The sequence below is a fragment of the Oryx dammah genome, unplaced genomic scaffold (genome assembly GCF_014754425.2).
Source record: "Oryx dammah isolate SB20612 unplaced genomic scaffold, SCBI_Odam_1.1 HiC_scaffold_1, whole genome shotgun sequence".
Taxonomy (NCBI): Eukaryota; Metazoa; Chordata; class Mammalia; order Artiodactyla; family Bovidae; genus Oryx; species Oryx dammah.
This window is the reverse complement of record NW_024070185.1, coordinates 30885587-30900806: the sequence shown is the minus strand read 5'-3', so window position 1 is coordinate 30900806 and position 15220 is coordinate 30885587. Positions and strand designations below refer to the sequence as shown.

At 37.7% G+C, this 15220-nt stretch overlaps 1 protein-coding gene across 1 annotated transcript in view; it reads left to right on the top strand.

Annotated features, from left to right (window-relative positions):
* The window catches only part of LOC120863835 (leucine rich adaptor protein 1-like), a 47689-nt gene that overhangs the window by 1571 nt on the left and 30898 nt on the right, over positions 1 to 15220 (top strand). The window lies entirely within an intron of this gene.

Here is a 15220-nt window from a genome sequence, read left to right as displayed (position 1 = left end):
TCCTTATGAATAGCTTATTTCATGGTTGATCCGAAAGAGCAGGTGATCCCCAGGCCCAGAGATTTGCTAATAACCACTTCCTACCCTTCCCCCTCAATCCTCAATCTGCAATTGTTTTCTGTGCTGTTTGCAAACGTTAGCCTAAGAATAGGACAATGGGGCTAACAAGGGTCCTAGAATACTTGTTATTCCGGATGTACTGAGAGAGAGACACTTTATTTACTTGCCGTGAACTCGGGCAAATTACTTAACCTTTCTGGACCTCGGTTTATTTTTTACAATGAACTGGTTGGAGGAAATGATTCCTTCCCAAATCCTTTTAAGATGACCACACCACAAAACCGCATTCCCCACCAGCTTGGAAATGAAAGCAACAACAGGAGCCTCAGCCACTTCTACAGACATCCTATCTATAGGGGCTTTGCATGAAAAAGAAGTAACTGGTAGTGTTTCCCTAGCTCCTCTCTTTTTGCAGTTGGAACTCTGGGAGGGAATAAATTCCACAGCATAAAGTAATCTTGGCAAACATATTTGTACAAAAAGCCATTCTTCAGAGATCATGTCCTACATTCAGAATTTTTACCACACTATCAACAAAAAGGGCTCCAAAAACCTCTCAAGATCTCTTAAACTGGTCTACTTAAGAACTTTACTTTTTATGCCTCAAGTATCCATTTTCTTCCCAGCTGGAATGCACCAGATGTTGAAAGCAAACATGTAGAGATTCATACACGCATAGTTCTATGTATGCATGTATATATATGTAATGCAAAGATATCATGACTCTATTCACTCTTACTATATTTCACTAAATATATACACACACCACAGGTTATACATATTACTCAATAATTATTCAGTAAGCACATTTACTATATCTGGTAATTAACCAGGTGCTCAAAACACACAACATAAAAGTTCAAGGAGCCTATTTGCTTCTCCTGTTGCTGCTAAGTCACTTCAGTTGTGTCTGACTGTGCAGACCCCATAGATGGCAGCCCACTGGGCTCCCCCATCCCTGGGATTCTCCAGGCAAGAACACTGGAGTGGGTTGCCATTTAGGGCTCTCAAATCTCTTGCACTCACCATTTATTATTTATATTAATTGTATATCAAGCCAAGTGTACTGAAGAATTTTGTAAGATTTTTAGAAAATTATTATTTTTCAATGAAAGGTATTTTCTAGCCTTGTTTATTTTTCTCCATGGAAATGTCATAGAAATCTGTTTTCCCAAGCCAGATCTTGCTATATATGATTATGTTACATAAGTAAATACATTAAAAAATAACAGAAACAGCAACAGCAGGAGCAGATTATTAAATTGACTATATTTTCTATGTGAAGCATAGTTATCTATGCATCTGGGAAGATTTATGCCAGAGCAGATGTTTTTGTCTTCAACTTTGTCCTCTAATAAAGGTCTCCACTGAGCAAATGATGATACTGACACTGGCCATGGGAGTTTAGTGGGAAGGAATCAAAAACAGGTATATTCCCCTGCCAGTGAGATAATTTTCCCCCATTTTATGTAACTCTTGTGGGTGCTAAAACCTCCAGTTTCAGCATAATTGCAAAGCAACATATTTGTTTTTATGTAGACTTGGCACTTTTGTTATAAATGTGGAACAGATGTAGTTGTACAGTTCTTTCTGTCTCCTAGCATCCTCCTGGAGAGAAGTTGGGGTGAGTCCTCTGTGAGTTGTATGTTCTTTTCTGCCCTCTCCTGTGAGCACTGAGTCAGCCTGTTTGGACTTATGCCTGACCCACATTTTATGCTCATTACTTTGTGTTCACAGATTTTTCTTCTGGATGATCTGGAACTATCAGGCTTGGGTCTTGCCCTCAGAACTCCTTCCTATGAAACACCTTAGCCTCGTACAAGACTTTCTGGACACTTGCAGGAATTAAGACTTCCTTCTTTTCCTATTAAAATGTATGTGCTAACCATTGACCAAAGGCACCGTAGACTTTTCTAAGATAGAATCTCAACACACTTTTAAGTTCTTTACACACACCTGGTTTTCTCATTGTCTCTCATCTCCTTTTATGGTTTTGTGAATCATTACCTTAACTCTTATCTGTAAATATTACAATCAAAGCTCTTAGAGGTCTGTGAGACTCAGGTGTAAAGGAAGGAAGATGAAAGAGATTGAAGTGGGGAGGAGGTGTTTCTGTGGCCAAACTTCTTAACCTTGAAACTCTTGTTAGCAACATGAATAGCATATGTTCACGTGGGAAGGAAAATATTGGAAAAGGAAATTTTCAGGCATATATTTGATTGCTGCTGTTTTTGTTTTAGTCGCTAAGTCATATCTGGCTCTTCTGTGACCCCATAGACTGTAGCCCACGAGGTTCTCCTGTCCATGGGATCTCCCAGGCAAGAATACCAGAGCGCGTTGCCATTTCCTTCTCCAGAGGATCTTCCTGACGCAGGGATGGAACCCATGTCTCTTGCATTGGCAGGTGGATTCTTTACCACTGAGCCACCAGGGAAGCCCATATATATTTGATACAGTAGGGCAACTGAAAGTAACCATCAGGATATTTTTGAGAGGGAGCACATTTTCCCAATAGGTAAAATATTTTTCAATTTAGAGATAAGGAAATTTGACAATACAATAAGCAAATGCAGGGATATATATAGGAGATTTATAACAAAGTTGGAAATAGATGTCTGATGTCTTGTGCAAAGTCTGCCCAGTAATATTTGTTCACTGCTCTTCAGTTCACAGAGTGTTTTACTATTTGTCATATTATTTGAGTCTCAGGTCATAACTGAGAAAGAAGTATCTTCACATTTTGCGAATGAGATCATTGTGGCTTAGAGGTGGTTGAGAAAACAGGCTAGGGTCACACAGCTATTTAGTAAACAGAATCACAATTTGAACGCATATCATCTGACTCCATGTACTATGCTTTTCCCCCATTCTAGTCTGCATCCCAATAAATTCTCTTCAAAATATAGAATAATTTTTATAAATCTGTGATAAGTCACAACCCCTACAATACTTAAAGGACCAACAAAAAGAAGTCATCATGATGTCATGTCATGGGTAGTTTCAGATATTGGTTCATTAAATAACCAACAGATATTTATTAACTGCCAACAATGTACCAGGCCTGCCTTGAGACACTGGGGATTTGGCACAAAGTGCTTACTTTAAAAAGTCAGTCTTTGGAGGCTCTGTCCTATATTTGGACTTTTCATTCTACTATCTATGCAGACTCTACTTGCAAAGGTTTCTTAAGAATAAGACTTTAAATATTGCTTATCAAATACTGTCCTAAGTTTTAGAACATCACATAATATCTGAAATATTTTTCTAATAAATGTAGATAATCTCTGTCAAAATCTGTGTTTACCAGTTAGTAGTAAATTTTATACTGCAGTTTTCTTTAACAAGATGCTCCAGGGATTTTAGTGTTATCTCAGTAACATCTGTACCATACCTCTAGTTTAAGACTGAGCATTACGTGTGTTGGTTTACTCTGGAAAAATTTTGAAATGTATAAGGTTATAATGATAATCACTCAACAATCAGAGTCTGGAGTTAGAAGGGATCTAATGGACCCACTCAAGTTTGCTTTCCTAGATAATTACTGTTCAGAACAACAAAGTACGCTGAATGAAGTATATACTACCTATTTATGCCACATTCCAGATTTTTGGAATTTTAGTCAATTCTGTGTCATGCTGGAATGGTTAATGCTGTGCCATTAAGAATGACTAATCTGAAAATATTGTTTCCTCATCCCATATTTTAGCAACTACTTTTGCAGCTGTGTAATAGTGAGGAATAAACAATTTCAAGTTATTTATTTGTCTTACTATTAAAGCATTCAAATACCCCACTTAATTCTTCAACTCTTGCTTTAATAAAGTTTTCTAGATAATACCCAGGGCTAGACACAAACACACATAAATACAAGGCACATAATAATACTAGAACATAAATTGAAAATTTTTGAAAAGGATAGAATTGTATTTGGTTTTTATCAATACTTTCTCTTGTCTATCTTTTCCATGCCCCTTCTCATAACAAATCGTTTGTCTATTTTGTAATAAAAAATAAAGTTACTTTATATTTCCTCAAAAAGTAATAATTTCATTAAATTAATTTCACAATTGCTTTGGACATGTTTCAAATTAGGCTAGGAGATTTCTATCACTTGTTCCATAATACTGTTTCAGTAGTATTGTTACTGTTTTATCATGTAGTTGTTTTTTTTTTTTTTCAATTGGACAAAACTTTATGTAAAACTCTTGGGTATATACTTGAGAAGTCATAACATGGAAGGCATTTTCCTTGATGAGTTCACAAAACAGCTGAAAAGATGAGATGGGGATATAATTTTGCCAGGGAAAGATTACAAACCAATATGTCAGCATGCCATAATAGAAATCGGACATAACTGCTGAGATTAAAAGATAAAGCTCAGGAGATTTCTCCTGACAAATGTGTCTTGTACAAGGAATTAAAAGTGCTGATAACCATGCAAATTAAGGGCTAAATATTAGCGATAAAGACATCAAAGAGATGAGAAAATCTGCTTCTTAAACAGTAGCTTCTTCTGTTATTTTGCACATGGAATGTTGTTATACTTAATCTAATAAATTATGTTGGTATGTGTTTCCTTACACAGTGACTTAAAACTGACAGCAGTGTAGGCAAAGGTAGTAATTATTCTACACATAGAATTTAGAGGATTTATGAAAAACTTTTAAAAAAGTAACATATCAAAGAACCGATGAGCCCTGCCCTGTCCCCAGGAATGTACACCAAATGGAAAGAATTACCTTCCATTCAAGTTGTACAACCATGCTGCTTCAGTCTTGAGAGACCACAAACTTTATGAGGATTTTTTAACTTCTCATAAAAGATTATGTTTACTTCCTTGGTAGCATAAAAACATTGTTTACCTTCCATTTTATGGTAATGAATCATAATTAAAACACTTTCTCACATAAGACTTTAGTTTTTGAAGATACTACTCCTGAAACCGTGATTCATGGCTGGAATCTCTGGGATTCCTGACAAGTTGTTATTTTTGTTTCTTTTGGGGGGGTGGGGCAGGGACAGTTTCTTTGAAGAACATTCCTTTTTGATTATCTTTTAAAGCTGTTCAGTCATTACTCAAGCGGTGAACCTCTGGTTCGGTAGAACCTTCATAAACTTGGGAATCGGACAAGCTGGGATTCCCAGTCAAGCCTAGAGCAAGTCAGAGTGCAGACAAACCACAGGGCCTACCAGCCTGCCAAGGCCCTGAACTCTGTTCTTGCAGAGACTTTTAGTCCATCTTCCCTGGTGGGAGGGCCTGCCCAGTTCTCAGCAACCCTCATTCTAATCTTGGCTCTTTCGCTCACTGCTATGTGGCATCTGCGAGTTATGTAACTACTCTAGGACTCTGCTTTCTGTTAACATAGTGATTAAAGCATCTCTCATAAGGCGTTGTAAGAATCCAATGAAATATAAAAGAAATCAGCTATTATTGATGCATCCAAAAGCAGTAAGAATGATGACAATAATAGGTCTTCTGTCAATTACATGGCTGTTCTGCTGATCGTACAAGGAGAGTCCTTGATGGGACTGATGAAAGTGCGGGCACCTCTTCTATCAGACTGACCATCATAGCACTTCTCATGCATCAGATCTTCCATAGAGACTGCCTTTCCATAAAAAGCAAAAAAGAAACCTGTGAAGCCTTTCCCCAGCTTTAGTGCAAGCAAATTATAGTAGCATAAAGAATTGCAGAACTTAATTTCTTTAGGAAATCTGAGGAATTGAGACTAGTATTTGGTTACTCATCGTGAGACTTTTCTATGTAGAAGGCACTCTGTTAGTTTAACAATTGTATGTACTATCCCATTCTTAATAATAATCACAACTAAATATATTATTCACAAATATTTTTTATAGATAAAGCATTGAAGCTTGCTGTTAATGCTCAAAACTACTGAGAGAGTGGGGATAAGCTAGGTTGGGGTCAGAATCTGAGCTTTAAGCCTGAGTTGCTACATTTCACCCTTTAGAGAACCCTGTTGCCCATATTGACACTCAGGTTTAAGTGTACATGTGTGATTGTCTCCTAGAATTTACAAATAAGTTAAACTGTGTGGTTATTTACCATAAACCCTCCAAGGAGGAAGAAAAACTAAAGACATCTATCTTAGGAACAACCAAGATTTGGACGAACGTGTTTAAAATCAGCTTGTTTCCAGTACTTGTACCCTTTCTTTTTGCCACCATCACCAACATTCCCATAAATACTTTTGTACAAAAGCTGCTGGTGAATTAATGCCCTGCCTTGACTAGCTCAAGGCTCAGAGTTCAATGCTGGAGCTCAATTGTGTTCATGACTTGGAATTTTAAAAACTTACCACTGGTAGCATTTTAGTTCCCTGAGACATTCTCTGAAGTTAAGCTTGGATCTTAGATAACTCACTAGAAAGTAGTAGAAATGAGAAATCCTTACACCTGCCAGGACTTTACAGATATGTGCTCAAAACACCTTGATCCAAACTGTGCTCAGTGTAAACTAGTCATAGAATTTCATAAGGAAAAATTATATTTTCAAACATACATTTCAAAAGTCTCAGTTTTTAAAATAAAACCCAAGTAACTCTCCTTTTAAAAAAGGGAATAAATACTGTGCTCAATATTTATTATGTTAATTTTACAGATAAGGAAACTGTGGCTCACGGGTTAATAATTTGACTAGGTCACCATAAGTGGTTTCCCAGCCATTCATTCAAACAAGAACCACTGGGTATCTTCTGGATCCAAATTATTCCCAAGCAGTGCTATATCTCAGCACCATGAAGTGTGCATTTATTGTGAATGGACATTTTTGGAATAATTTCATCACACAACTACCAGTGGATATTTTGGTATCCCTTTAAAATATTATTGTTTCCTATTGAATTTAAATATATGCTCTCTTATTATAAAACTTTTAGTAATATTATATAAAGGAAAACAAAAGTCCCTTTTCACCTATCCTTAACACATCTTCCCTGTTACTCCTTACCCAAAGGAAACCACTGCTGGCAATTTGGTGTGAATCCTCTTGGGTGTTTCTCTATGTCTTTGCCTGCATATATAGGCATATATATACTTACAGAATTTAACATGTGTGGATTTCATTTTTCTTATTTTGCACAATAATATTTTATTATGTCACCTGGCATTTATTGGATTAGTACAATGTACCAGTTGGAACTGTAAATAGGTTTCATGAATTGTGCCATTTCATTCTCACTCATAACCCACTTGTGAGGTAAGACCTGTGGGGTGTTAGGTAATATAAACAGATTACTGATAAGAGTTTAAGAAATATTTATCTAGTCAATTTGCATCTTATTCTGTCAATTGACTTATATGAATCTCAACTAGTCACTCATTAAAATGAAAAAGCCATTAGTTTGCTTTTAATAATAAATGATTATCCAAATATTCAGTAGTTCTTTTAGAATCAAATTCTACCCATAGAAATCTGACTTAATCAGACCACTTCATCACTCTTTTGAAGAAAGTAACCAAGTCTTCAAACTGGAATGTACTTCTCATCAGTCACTTGCCATTTAACATAATCTGTGTTGAGTTTTTTTAATAATAATATCAACAAAACTTTTTAAAGTTGGGTCAGAATGGCACAAGATGATTCATGCCACATCCAGGAACTAGAATGGCCATCCTTAAAACTAAAGTGCCTCTGTGGTCGTGTCTCAAAACCATCTTAGATTTGTTCAGACTTTGGAAGGCTCATGAGGACAAAACAGATTCTACTCGTAGAGGTCAGACATAATCATAACACTGGATTCTTTACTTGAAGAAATAACTAATATCCTTCAAGCCTATTCTTACATGAAAGTGATGTATAAAAGTAGAACTATACTACTGACCAATTTGCCCTCTCCATGAAGGCACATCTTATGGAGAGTTGGAAGATTGCAAAGCAAAGAATCGGAAGAGTGAGATAATTAAAGGGCTTCCCAGGTGTCACGAGTGGTAAAGAGACTGCCTGCCAAGGCAGGAGACATAAGAGATGCAGGTTCAATCCCTGGGTCAGGAAGATCCTCTGGAGGAGGGCATGGCAACCCACTCCAGTATTCTTGCCTAGAAAATCCCATGGACAGACAAGCCTGGAGGGCTACAGTCCATGAGGTCACAAAGAGTCAGACATGACTGAAGCAACTTAGCATGCACACACACAAAACAACTTCTTGTCCTGCATGAACTATATCCAGGTTGCTAAATAGGCCTGGAACATACTTTCACAAAAGCAACATCTGAAATTATTATTGCCCAAGTAGGAAATGATTATTTCAACACTGACAAGTCCTTTCTATTGAGTAAGGTGAATTACAAATCAATTGACTCCTTAGGATCTTAGTTGCAATGGCTGATGGTAATCGTGGACAAGACCACCACAAGGAAGGTAATGGACTGGATGACTACTTTGAGAACATTTACCAGCATTCCACAGTTTCCTCCTATGAGCCCATGCCTCCTGCCAGATATAGATGGGTAGAAAATATTGACTATGATAGATTTTACATAGGATTTTAGTGAGAAAAGCAGTCATTTGCTCAGAATGCAGAAAAGGACAAAAGTAACTGATTATAGATAGACTAAGCCCTTTATAGGATTTCATGGGTAAGCATCTGAAACCATACTGTAGCCTCTTACCATCTTACAAAGGAAAGGAAATGAAAGTGAAGTCGTTCAGTCACATCCGACTCTGCGACCCCATGGACTGTAGCCTGCCAGGCTCCTCCTCCGTGGGATGTTCCAGGCAAGAGTACTGGAGTGGGTTGCCATTTCCTGACCCAGGGGATCTTCCTGACCCAGGGATCTAAGCTGGGTCTCCTGCATTGCAGGCAGATTCTTTACCAGCTGAGCCACCAGGGAAGCCACTTACCATCTTACAAGATGATGATAAAATAGTGGTGCCAGAAGGCCACCAGTTTCATCACTTAAATCAGTGATTTTATAACCACACTATAAAACTTAATGATTTAATGGTATTTGAAATATTGTTCATTGACACAATTTTTCTGCAGAAAAAGCACATGATTCTTTAAGATATATTTATAAATCTCTGGTGCTAAAGAGTTCCATAATGTAAAAGTCTGATAAAATCCTATGTTCAGTTCAGTTCAGTTGCTCAGTTGTGTCCGACTCTTTGCGACCCCATGAACCATAGCATGCCAGGCCTCCCTGTCCATCACCAACTCCTGGAATTTACCCAAACTCATGTCCACTGAGTCGGTGATGCCATCCAACCATCTCATCCTCTGTTGTCCCCTTCTCCTCCCACCCTCAATCTTTCCCAGCATCAGGGTCTTTTCCAATGAGTCAGCCCTTCACATCAGGTGGCCAAAGTATTGGAGTTCCAGCTTCAACATCAGTCCTTCCAGTGAATACCCAGGACTGATCTCCTTTAGGATGGACTGGTTGGATCTTCTTGCAGTCAGGAGTCTTCTCCAACACCACAGTTCAAAAGCATCAATTCTTCAGTGCTCAGCTTTCATTATAGTCCAATTCTCACATCCTTACATGACTACTGGAAAAACCATAGCCTTGACTAGATGGATCTTTGTTGACAAAGTGATGTCTCTGCTTTTTAATATGCTGTCTAGGTTGGTCATAATTTTCCTTCCAAGGAGTAAGCGTCTTTTAATTTCATGGCTGCAATCACCATCTGCAGTGATTTTGGAGCCCAAAAAAATAAAGTCAGCCACTGTGTCCACTGTTTCCCCATCTATATGTACATGACTTCATTTGTCACTTTGTATTTGGGCCAAATTTTGGCTGTATATTTCAGTTTGGTTAAGAAAACTACTGTCTTTTTCTCCCTCTCTATAATAATCCTGAGGGCAGAAGCTATGATTAAGCACTTCTGTTTCCCTAACGCCCAAGCAATCATTTAAGACTCAGCATTTGTTTAATGTGTAAATCAAAGTACATCTTAGTCCTGGTTCTAATTTTTGGCTTTGGAAGGCGTTAACAACATTGCCTTTTGGGACTTGAACATAGAACCCCAATCCCTCCAGTGCTTCCCACCAGCCATGCCCAGTCACCTGGAACTTAAGTTCTTAGTTAAGAAAGACAGACATTTTTCTTCCTATTATCCATTACTGTGACACTTGACTTAAGAGAGAGAAACAGGAGGGAGGGTGGGGAGAAGAGAGAGGAAGTGGGGGAAGGAGGTTGAAGAAAAGGAGGAAGGAAAAGAAAAGAACCTTTTTTTCTCTGTGAAGTGATGCAGAAGAATTTTTATTGGTTTCAGGACCTATTCTATTCTCACATATGGTCAATTTCAGAATGTGTTACTCTCAGGGATACTGGCCACATAGGAATGAAAGGATGTTTTTCATCTCCATTAGGTGCACAAAGAAATGCACATTTTAGTTTCTGCCATCTTCTTTTCCTATTCTGGAATGAGGTTCTGAAGTCCCAGAGTTAAAAAAAAAAAAAGGAACTTAAAGAGAGACATCATTTATATTATATACAATACATATTGATATATAACACAGTTTATGTGGTTTTGGTTGAAAATGATAATTTATTTTGCAGTCCACCTTGGTACTCAGAGAGCACTGATTTCTTGGGCATACTCCTCTGCCTCTCCTTGGCATATCCTTAATACAGACTTGGGAACACTGTGTCTGAGGTATTTAAGGCACTCTGCAAACTTGCAGTGAACATCATTAGCAATGTCCAGATGGGTAAATTAGATTGACGGAATGAGAAAAGTTAGGTTTCTTCAGTATTTATTATAAGATTCTAGAACTGGAGACTGTTTCAAAGAATGAACCAAGTTTTCAGTTTTTAATTTGTAACTAGATTTCAAAGATGAAAAATGGCTATCAGATATGTTCAGTTCAGTTCAGTCGCTCAGTCGTGTCCCACTCTTTGCGACCCCATGAATCACAGAACACCAGGCCTCCCTGTCCATCACCAACTCCCGGAGTTCACTCAGACTCACGTCCATCAAGTCGGTGATGCCATCCAGCCATCTCATCCTCTGTCGTCCCCTTCTCCTCCTGCCCCCAATCCCTCCCAGGATCAGATAAGTTAGTATCACTACTAACCTAGCAACTGCATGGGTTTCCTTCAGAATTTTTTTGTCCCTATGTGAACTTTTAAATACTACTCACTTTCCCAAAGTGGTTTTGGTTTTATCCCCTTGGTTTTATCCTCCTCCAAGAAGCTACACTGCATGGTCTTTTGCTGCTTTTAATCTTCCTACTTCTTGTTTACATTACCAACAGGAAAAATTTACAAATATGTGGGGAATTTTTTTAAAACTGTATTTTAAAATAATTTTGGACTTTACATAAAAGCTACAAAAACAGTCCTGCAATCATGGAGAAGGCAATGGCACCCTACTCCAGTACTCTTGCCAGGAAAATCCCATGGATGGAGGAGACTGGTAGGCTGCAGTCCATGGGGTCACTAAGAGTCGGACACGACTGAGCAAATTCACTCTCACTTTTCACTTTCATGCATTGGAGAAGGAAATGGCAACCCACTCCAGTGTTCTTGCCTGGAAAATCCCAGGGACAGGGGAGCCTGGTGGGTTGCCGTCTATGGGGTCACGCAGAGTCAGACACGACTGAAGCGACTTAGCAGCAGCAGGCTCTCCCACTTGTTACCTTTACCTTTGCATTCCTTCCCTCTCCCCTTTCTCTTTCTCTCCCTCCTACACACATATCCACATACACATACAAAAATACAACTTTTCCTTAAACATTCTTCAACTTAAAAGTTTCTCTCTAGATACTTCAGTGAAAGTTTCAGCACAAGAAATTATAAATATTGCCCATCCTCCCTCCTATGTATAGTATATTCATAATTAATGACTGACATCACTTTCTCCTGCTGAATTTAGACCTGTCCTAAGAATATTTTTCAACAGAGCGCTACAGGTGGCCACCTCACATCAATCAAAAGCATACCTCAGGCCAGCACTCAGTTAAATTGTACAAGTGTGTCTACCTGAAGCATATTTGGGGCAATTGGAAGAATATGCTCTCAATTTCCTACCTTCCTATTGACTTAATGCCAGAAACCCTGTTCTTACAAAATCATCTTTTCAGACAGAGTTTGGGCTCCATATGAAAAAATGAAAGGGTAACTGGAAGATTTTGGACCCTAGGTGGTATTCAGTAAATACGTTTTGAATGTTAGACACTTTCTACTACTGATATTTAAGCTGTATAGGGGCAAGGATGCTGGAAGCTAGTTTTGTTAAGTGAGGAAGAGCAGAGAAGACTATGTGGGAAAAGTAAATAATCTTTTAGCATTTTTTTTTTTTTTTTGTCTAACAAAATATTTCTCCTTGGAGTTGTTAATTTGCACTGTACACCATAGTTTACAAAGCATTTTCACATATGCTATCTTCCTTTCTCAGTCACGGGGTTATGAGGTTACAACAACTAGACGGTGAATGTAACATTTGCAGCATATGCTATTTTACAGTGTTTATAGCATTCATTTGTTAAAGTATAGTATCTGCCTAGTAAGTGTGGCTAATAATAATAGCCTTCTGCCTGATATTATACTCACTTGGCTAAAGAAGTAATAAATCAAGCTTTGCTATGACCATCATCGTGTTATATTAAATTTAGCATTTAAAATTCAGACAAACCCCTTTTGGGGATTATGCTGTTGCTAAGTCGCTTCAGTCATGTCCGACTCTGTGCGACCCCATAGACGGCAGCCCACCAGGCTCCCCCGTCCCTGGGATTCTCCAGGCAAGAACACTGGAATGGGTTGCCATTATATTTAATAGTAAAATCCATATATTGAAGTAAGTCTTGAAAAATACCCACTTGTTTTTCCTTTACTCTGGTGATGTTAAGAGTTTGCCAAGAACTACGGCTCTGACAAGCTTAATGAAAGAGAATTTTAACTTTTACATTCTGTTTGTTAATTTTTAGTTTACTACTTCAGTTTTAAAATTTCTGTTTCCTTTATAAAGTAATACTTGTTCCAGTTATTCCTTATTTGGAAGTTTTTAAAAGTTAGTTTGGAAAAGCCAGAATAAATATGTGAGAAGAAAGTCAGGATAACGAAGAGTTGAGATTTATAGTTTTCTATGTATATTTTTGTCAGTGGAAAAAAATGAACTAGAATATGACAAGGATTATTTTGGTAGACATTGGACCCATGAGGATGAACCCACAAGTTTTCATGGGGACCAAACTTACATAAGGACTTAGAAATGGATTTTGAAATTTCCTCCACTCTGTCCAGTTCCCTCCCTCTAACCACCATCCTTCAGCCTATGAAATTATACAGAAATTAAACTGCCATCTCTACCATCATGTGTCCCGCTTCAAGATAATCTGGTACCACAGGGAAATGACATTTGAATTTTCCATATCAGTATGCTTATGCATAATGAAACTATTTTCTTAGATGTCTGTATTGGTATAATTTATTTGGGTTATTATTTGAGTTGATTTTTATCAGCATAGTATTGTCCATTGCCTTGATCTGTACTTCAAAGTGGAGTCTGATGAATATCCTGTGGGTCCTGGTAAGCATTTTTTAAACTTGTTCAGTTGCTCACTGGCAGTAATTTTTAATGGCCCTCCTTTCTAACCAAGTTATGACTTAAACATTTATAAGTGAGATTAAAAAACACCAATTTCACAGAAGATGGGAAATTTATTCAGTGAAGCAATTGACTACTTCTATTCTGTTGCAGTTAAAATGTCATCTGGATTCATACATGATAAGAAGTGTTAGTCACTCAGTTGTGTTTGACTCTTTGCAACACCAAGGACTATAGCCCACCAGACTCTTCTGTTCATAGAATTCTCCAGGCAAGAATGCTGGAGTGAGTAGCCCTTCCTTTCTCCAGAGGATGTCCCTGACCCAGAGATCAAACCCTGGTCTCCTGCATTTGCAGGCATGATGAGATTAAGAATTTTGGAGGAATTTTTAAGATCAAGAGATCTTAATGGTTGTCATGTATTGTATTAATGTAGTATTGTTGTTTAGTCGTTAGGTTGTATCCAACTGTTCTGTGATCCCATGGACTGTAGCATGTCAAGCTATCTGTTCATGGGATTTTCCAGGCAAGAATACTGGAGTGGGTTGCCATTTCCTTCTCCAATATTAACATATACTATAGCTTTAAAGGGAATTTAAGAAGACAGTGAAAGAATTTCTTTAAACAGTATTCCTTCCAGTCACAATACAAAGCAATCTTTTTAGTGAGCCATAACTTTACTTGGCAATAGACAAGGAAAATCAACAGGCTTTGGAGGGTGGTGCCAGCACAAAATGGAATTGCCCAAACATTTTGATTTAATTAATAAACAATATGAGTTCAGAATATTGTCATTAGCAGTCAATAAATTAAAAAAACAAGGCTAAACTCACCAAAGTATACTACTTTCTGTGTTGGATACTTTTAAATAATCCCAGCACAACTATCTTACCTTATTGGCATTAACAAGCAGGTGGGTTATCTGTAACACTTTTACTTAAAGCCATGAACCACTAACTAAGCTTCTTAGGAGCGCGATCAAAGGCTCACATTGCTGAATCGGAAATGGAGATATAGAGACAGAGCAATTTACGGTAGACTGAGACCAGGCCAGACTTCCCACTTTCCAAACTGGTTGTTCCGGATACTGTGGAGCAGCCAACATAAACAGAGGAGATGCATTTCCATTTATATGTTAATTCCCAAAGTCCAGATATCATTATGGGAATGCCCAGTAATTTCTTAATACTAACTGTTGTGTTATGTTTATTTGCTTTCAGTCTCACGACAAACTGATTCTGTTTGGATTTCACCCAGTATTCCTTAAGGAGAGATACACGGTGCCTTTTTAGTTTTTTTTTACCTCTTTGAGTTGATTTTTTTGTCAGTAGGATCAAATAACTTGAGAAATTTATCTACATGAAACCCAGTGCCTTTTTGTAAGCAGAATTCTGTGCTACTCAAGGACACTAACTCCTCTGAGAACAAATAAAATAAGTGTATACTAAGAATGTCAAGTTGATTCTTGTTAGACTCATTTCCAAGTGTGTGAATCTATTTTCTCTCTCTTGACCTTATACATGAAATTAACTTTGCCCCAGCCAGAAATTTTAGTTGTTCTAATATCTATAGTAAATATACATCTTTCCAAATCCTCACTCTTTGTTGGCCCTTAAAGACAGATGGAAACTCTCAATTGCAAATCATTTA